The following is an 8,344-nucleotide window of genomic DNA, read 5'->3' as shown; positions in this document are numbered from 1 at the left end:
GATATTATTACTCTCTCGTCTTAATTATCAGTAATATGCAGGATGTACAGACCATTCAATGATAAGTTCCCATTACCATCTTATTCATATGTAATATCTATTGACTTGCACTCCCGGTAAAGTCATGTGATAGTATGCCCCTCTCACTCGGTACACAAAGGCTGTGCGCACACTCCATTTAATTCTCATAAGATATTATAAACATCTACTTGTCCATTAGTAAGTTGTTTGCTGATGCGCGCACAGAATGTACCCCGAATTATTCACTCGCAAGTTATTTCCCAACGCACGTACACCATCATGTCATGTGAAATTACCATCCTTCGCTTAAACGCAACGTTTTTGTAAGTTGTTAAAAAAAATGCGCACTATCACATCGCAAGATGTAGCCGGCCACAGTATGATTAGTTTTTGTTACAATCTACTTATTCATACGTAAGACAATTAATAATGCGTGCACTCTATCATATTATTACCCTCTGCTTACTTTCAAGTTGTCTAATGACGCGCACACGCTATCATGTATGGTATTATGCACCTTAAGTAAGTCGTCATAAGTTGTTTTAAGAGCTCGCACTCCATCGTATCGAACAATATAATTAACCTCTAATTGATGATATACATACGAGCTGCTTGGTATGGCGCGTTTGCCATCATGTCGTGTGATATGCTCCCCTTAAGTCTAAATTAGATAACGTGTGTGCATTTGCGCACGCTCCATGAAATTTAAGTAAGATACTATAGATATGTACTTGTTCATTTGTAAGGTGTTTGCTGGCATGCTCGCGCACAATTCTATCCTATGATATTTTACACTGAACCATTAATTATTTACTTGTAATTTGTTTGCTCACTCGCGCACACCATCATGTCATATGATATTATCCCCCTTACTTTGAAGTTATGTGTAAGTTGTTTGAAAGGCGCGCGCACCATGGTATCGTATGCTTTGCCATCATGTAGTGTATGTCGGCTGAGTGCTTTTACAAGTTGTGCTGTATTTTGACGAGCCCGCTAGGGTAAGTCAAAATACAATCAACGAGTACAAATACTAAGTGATACTACACACCAAAACATCTAATATGCTATTTATTATCTAACGTTTTTGCACTAAATTTTTAGCAAATGAATTGGAAAAAACCTAGAACGCGTGACAGATTTGTGCGTGCGGGGCAATGTCAGCAACTTAAACTAGTCAAACCGGTTCTCTACTGTACAATAACCAATTGTACAATATTGTGGAATATTTCTACTCGTTTCGTGCGTTTTCTCGTACAATAAATAATACAGTTGGATAATAAAATATTGGCAGCGTCTACTCGTTAAATTACCGACACGCACAAGCCGTTTAATAGTAAAACGGCATTGGAAATATCATTTACTTGTTCATTTGTAAATTATTGCTTGAGGCCGCGCTTATGCTATGATATCGCATGGTCTTGTAACCCTTGATAAACTGTTAGTTCGCGCTCGCTGTCAAGTCGCGATAGAAAGATAAAACAACCTACTCACTAATAAGATGTCTTAAATGCGCGCATATTACCTTACTTTGTGATGTGTTTACACCCTTTTTATTTCTTACCCCCTTTCTTATATTTAGCTATTTAATATTCTTCATATTTATTTTCACTCATTTATCTTTATCCGCTAGTGGGTGCATTAGTAATTTTAAACACCTTTTCTAAGATTTAAATGAGCGAGGCCAGTGTCAAAATTAACCCTCAGTTTTGTAGTTATCTGATGACTTTGATATTAGTCAAGCCCTAATGTGTTGGATCAGTCTTTTGACAAGAAAGTACGAGCGATATCAGCAGTAGATCCTAGTTAGCTATTTGACATATAGATTAACTGATATAAATAAAAAATGCATGCTAAACTCTTATTTTCTTTCTATGTTTACGGCAATTTTATTGTGACAACCATGGCTCTATCATCTTCATCCAGCGAGTTAGGAGACGAGACTACGTGCTGATGTTATCCTCTCATGGAGCACTGGTGTCCCTGTATTTTGTATAATCACAGACAGGCGGTCGGGCATAATTCTTGGCTAAATATGAAGTAGATAGCTGCAAATCAGACTTGAAATAGACCCTATTCATTTAAACATTTTGCTTCTAAGATTTACATAATAGGACAATACCCATGATAATATTGCCCTTGTGCTTGAATACGTCCTTTTTTTACAAGACAAATGATCAAATTTTTTGAAAATGCTCAAATACTCGAGACTGGGGGGAAAACAAAGCCACACGAGCGAATTATGATTGAAAATTTGTTCAAAAATAATTCAGTAACCAGAAAGATGGAACAGCCAATCACCAACTTTTAAAAATGTTTTTTTGAAAGGCAAGGTTTAAAACCAAAAACTCTCGCAGCCATTAGAAGCATCCTCGATTATAGTGGTGCGATTCTAGGACAGACAAGTATAGCCTATGGATTTCCCCTACTTAAAGATGGTCACCAAATTAAACATGGAGTTTTTCGTACCTGAGAATATTACAGCAGCATTTCCGTTGAAGAGGACAAACCAATATCACCAACTGTTCATAGAGACTGTGGAAAGCGGCCTCTGTCCTCTCTTCCTTCATAGGCGTTATAAGGAGGTACCGACTAGCGGACTAAGAAAAATGCTCATGATTAATTTTAATATCTACATCTACATGTTCCACTGAGCACTCGGCAAAGTCCCTTTTTGACTTGTGGCTGTTTCTGCTTAGGTGGCCTCATACACCACAAGCCTTTTTAGAGACATCACCGCCAAGCCGGCCACTTCTGCTGGAGAGAACAGGACAGCCACAACACCGGGGACTTTATCCCCCTACTCGTCTCGAATAGTGCTTGCGTTCTTTAACGTCCCACATAAAGGGAACTTATGAACATAAAAGATATTTGTGAGACAGGACCTACGGTTTACAGTCCTTATCCGAGAAGACTTGAAAGTCTAACCATTTGCAGATGAAATTACAAAGGCAGCACTTTCTCCTCAGTTATTATAAGATCCTGAGTGTTGATCCGGCCGGCGTTCGAAACCGCGACCTCCCGAGTGACAGCCCGACGCTCAACCAACTGAGCCACCGGTGCACGGTTATTAATATTAATCATTAGTTTCCATTTCTAGGTTACGAAAGGCTTAGAAATCTGAGCTATCACTGCAGCACAGAACAGTGAAGAGGGTTATCGTTCACAGTTAGGAACTTTTGAGAATGATATTAATCACTTAGAAGTACGTCATACCTTTTAGCCACTCCCCCCTTCTTCAACTCAGGAAAACTTCGATATCTGTCGCCTTTAAAACCATCCTTTTTCTTCTTTTTGAAACTGAAAGGAATATAATTTACAATGTAAATTTAACCTCTTAACTTTTTTTATCATGCCGGACCCTGTAGCGAATTCAGAGAAGTTAGTTCCCAGCATTTATCTGATTTATTCTCCCGCAATGAATATCCCAAACCCCTATCGAAACACCGATCTGTGAAGAAAAACAACAATTCCCTTTGCAGCATACTTTTTCTAGTGTTTGTATGTTGGGCGTTCACTGAGTATTGGTTAGTCAGGCTGCCCATCCTAGTTAGGCCCTGTAGTGACTTACCAGAGAACGTCGACGGTCTTTGGATCAGAAGGTCTAGCAGTGATCTTTCCCGATGGAGCCGGTCACGGAATTTCTCTGAATGAATCCCTAGGTCTAAAGCTTTATCCTAACTGCAATTAATTCTTCCTATCTTGTCAAGCCGCTCCCAGGACTTCAGTTGATTACGATGTGCAATGCCATGTTGCGTTACCTGGACAAAGGAAGTTGAATGATAAAATAACAGTTTTATAACCAGGACACCAGCTTAGTTAGTTATTTGTCGTTTTTACAGAAGCGCTGACCTGTGAAACAAGTTTTAATAACTTTACTTTCACGTTCCTTAAAACAAAGGATTCGCTTACCAATTTTTTTCCGGTACGCATGCAGAATTGTCATCAGCCAAGACTTTTTTTCTTTTCTACTTGAATAACAAACCTGCAACAATCTCTCAAAAAGCTCCACAAGATCAAGAGTAGCATGAATCAAATACCATTGGCAAGAAAACAGAATCCATAAATGATTAAAACTAGAATTAAATTAAATGTTAAGTTAAATTACGCGGGCGTCAGCGCGTGCGCGCTCTCTCTCTCTCTCTCTTTCTCTCTCACACACACACTCCACCGGACACCGACAATACGGACACAAACGACGAACAAAATGATACGTACATATACAATACATTTAAGGGGAGGGGAAAATGCGGCTCTTGCACAGAAAAATGAAATCGAGCCAGGCATTTGGTCCCAAAATTTAATTCTAGAGCAAAGAATTGGGACATCCGTTACAAATACGAAAGAAAAGAATATCAAAGTAAAAGGGCAGCAGAAAAGTTCCAGTTCACTCGCGCCTTGACGAAAGAAAAGCGTAAGATGGGAAGGGAAGGGAAAGATGAAATTACAGAAGTTAAAAATATGCCAGAGAGTGGCTCCTGAAGTGTATATGGTGCTCCACACCACCAGTTAAAAATTGTGGCATTTGGGGCGATTTAAGAGTGTCGCCATGCACGAAGGTGCGTGTAACCAATAATACTACTACTACTACTACTAATAATAATAATAATAATAATAATAATAATACTAATAATAATAATAATGACAATAATAATAATAATAATTTAAAACTTGTACAAATAACAAGCGAAGGGAAAATGGAGCCAGCCTTGCTACGGTTGTAACCCTCTTTTTCCACACGAATTAGTACTATGCCGATCTGAATCCTCGCTCTCCACTTGGATTAGGCAAATTCCTTTATAGCGATATGAAGCGCGCTAAGAAACGACAATGTCTCGACGAAGAGGTGAAGGTAAAAGGGCGAGCATCTTGAATCAAATCGTGAATGAACTCACTCGGGTCAAATATGCTATGTTATGGCAAAACACCGTTCTTAAAAGGCCCGCTGTGTCGATAAAGAAATTGGATAAACCATTCAATTTGAGGCAAACGTATCGACAAACTCCACCAACGTCACCAGAATGTCTCCCAGAAAGTTATAACGCAGTTACCACGATGACGGAAATATGCCGAAATCCATCGACATCCAGATGAACCCGCGAGCGTGATCGAATTGTGAATCATAGCGGGAAAATAAACGAAAACAGCAAACAGGTTCAATGAGAGGACAAATCCGCCAGCCATGCGATAATTGCGAAGAACCATCCAATTTATGGTTTTCATATTTGTGCAGCAGTGAGCTGACTCGAAACAGATCGAAATGTGGATCGAACGTATGATCTGCGCCTCCCAAATGTTAGATCACTGGTAGATCTGCTGTTGCGTACATCTGCATGTATCGATTGTGATGCTTTCGATGATGACGATGATGATTAATTCTCGTTGCAGTAGAAAATAGATAGACGATAATGATGAAGATGACAATATTTATTAGCGCCTTTTACAATGTTATGTACGTGTATCGATTGCGATGAAATTGAATTAGGTAGTTTATGACCATCCGATTAGCTGTAACAACATCATTATAATGGTATCTGTGATGATGATGATGATGACGATGATTTCTCATCGAGGTAGATAGACGATAATGATGAAGATGACAAATTATTAGACCGTTTTTACAAGGGATCGATACTTTGGACTAAATTCCTCCAATGATGTATGTGTAACGAAATAATGGCATGCGCCGACTCGAACATCCAGATGAATCACACCAACCGAATCGTGAATCATGGCGGAAAAAATAAACGCACACAACGAACGAAAGTATAATAAGTGTAGTGTCTCCTAAAAGATTTGATCACACATGGTCTGCTCTTGCGTTTATCTACATGCATCGATTGCGATGAAATGGAATAAATAAGTTTATGACCATCCGATTACCTGTAACAAATTCACGATAATGGTGTCTGTGACGAGGGCGATGACGATTTTTCATTGAAGTAGATAGATAGACAATAATGATGACAATTTATTAGCGCGTTTTACAAGGAATCGATGCTTAAGATAAAATAACTCCAATGACGAGTGTGTAGTATAATGGACATGTGCCGACTCGGACATCCAGATTAATCACGCTAACCGAATCACGAATGATAGCGGATAAAATAAATCACAACGAACGAAAGTATAATAAGTGTAGTACTTCCCAAGAATTTAGATCACAGATGGTCGGCTCTTATCGTTTATTTACATGTATCGATTGCGATGAAATTGAATTAGGTAGTTTATGACCATCCGATTACCTGTAACAAAATCATGATTATGCTGCCTGCAATGATGATGATGACGATGATGATTTCTCATTGAGGTAGATAGACGATAATGATGAAGATGACAGATTGTTAGAGCGTTTTACAAGGGATCGATATTTACAACAATACGCCTCCAATGACGAGTGTGTAACGAAATAACGGGCGTGTGCCGACTCGGACATCCAGATCAATCACGTCAACCGAATCACGAATGATGGCCGATAACATAAATCACAACGAACGAAAGTATAATGAGTGTAGCGCCTCCCAAAAAAGTTAGATCACAGATGGTCGTCTCTTACCCTTTATTTACATGTACGATTGCGATGAAATGGAATTAGGTAGTTTATGACCATCCCATTACCTGTAACAAAATCATGATTATGCTGCCTGCAATGATGATGATGACGATGATGATTTATCATTGAAGTAGATAGACGATAATGATGAAGAGGACAAATTGTTAGAGCGTTTTACAAGGGATCGATACTTACGACAAAATGCCTCCAATGATGAATGTATATAGCGAAATAATGGGCATGTGCTGACTCGGACATCCAGATGAATCACGCCAACCAAATCGCAAATCATGACGGAAAAAATTAAACGTACGCAACGAAAGAACGTGTAATCAGTGTAGTGCATCCCAAAAATTATATCACAGATGGTCGGCTCTCGCGTTTATCTCCATGTACCGATTGCGATGAAATTAAATTGGGAAGTTTATGACCATCCGATTACCTGCCATAAAATCATGATAATGGTTTCGTTTCTGTAATGACGATGATTTCTCAATGAAGTAGATAAACGATAATGATGAAGATGACAAATTATTAGACCGTTTTACAAGGGATCGATACTTACGACTAAATTCCTCCAATGATGAATGTGTAACAAAATAATGGGCATGTGCCGACTCGAACATCCAGATGAATCACACCAACCGAATCGCGAATCATGGTGGAAAAAATAAACGCACGCAACGAACGAAAGTATAATAAGTATAGTTTCTCCTAAAAATTAGATCACAGATGGTCTGCTCTTGCGTTTATCTACATGTATCGATTGCGATGAAATTGAATAAGAAAGTTTATGACCATCCGATTACCTGCAACAAAATCATAACAATGGTGTCTGTAATGATGATGATGATGATGATGATGATGATGATGATGGTGATGATGATGATGATGATGATGGTGATGGTGATGATGATGATGATGGTGATGATGATGATGATGGTGATGGTGATGGTGATGATGATGATGATGATGATGATGATGATGATAAACAATAATCAACATCTTCAGCATGACAAGCGTGTTGAAGGTTATAATTTCTCGGTGAGATAGACTGTACTGATGGTAAAGACATCAGGATTATGGAAGCAGAAGGCAGCCATCAGAGTGGATCCAGAGCTTTCAGATCCTACTCAAATCAAGAGAGAGCCGGGTGAGACAAGGCTGCGCACGGTCACCATCAATATTTTTTCAATACAGAGTATAATTTTAGAAAATCCAATGAGAATCCTGGCCTTGCAGTCAATGGAAACAATGTAAACAATATCCGTTACCGCTGATGACAAAGACTTACTGGCCCAAACAATGAAGACCTGCAAGCAATCGTGGACTCGGTCAAGAATGGACTGAACATGAACGTCAGAAAAACCAAAGCTATGATCATAAGCAAAGCAAAAAGAGCGAACTTAAAAGTGGATGGCAAAACACTAGATCAAGTACAACGCTTCAAAAATCTAGGACAAGTGGTCAACGAAGAAGGGAGATGTGATCAAGAAATTACCAAGAAAATAACTCAGACTAAATCAACGTTTGTAAACATGAAGAATATTTTAACACCCAAAGAAATAACGTTTCCTTTAAGACTAAGATTAGTGAAATATTACGTCTTCCCTGATGTCCTCTACGGAGATGAAACATGGACGCTCTATAGAAAGAAACAGAGAAGAAAATACATAATTCCTTTAAAATATGGCTATTTGGAAAAATGGTAAAAACAATTGGATAGAAAAAATTAAAAAGAAGGTGTTCACAGCAGATAAATTAAGTGCCCAA

General features: G+C 38.7%; 1 long non-coding RNA gene across 1 annotated transcript; it reads right to left on the bottom strand.

The window, feature by feature from the left end:
- Positions 1–3,234: 3,234 nt before the first annotated feature.
- LOC137985081 (uncharacterized) lies at positions 3,235–3,977 on the bottom strand. The gene is made up of 3 exons (XR_011119231.1): positions 3,931–3,977; positions 3,590–3,779; positions 3,235–3,318 (listed from the first exon to the last, which is right to left on the bottom strand). It is a non-coding gene; the product is annotated as an uncharacterized lncRNA (long non-coding RNA).
- Positions 3,978–8,344: the final 4,367 nt, after the last annotated feature.

This window comes from Montipora foliosa, chromosome 14 (assembly GCF_036669935.1).
Source record: "Montipora foliosa isolate CH-2021 chromosome 14, ASM3666993v2, whole genome shotgun sequence".
Classification (NCBI taxonomy): Eukaryota; Metazoa; Cnidaria; class Anthozoa; order Scleractinia; family Acroporidae; genus Montipora; species Montipora foliosa.
The sequence above is the reverse complement of the archived record's forward strand: the minus strand, read 5'-3'. Positions and strand labels throughout refer to the sequence as shown.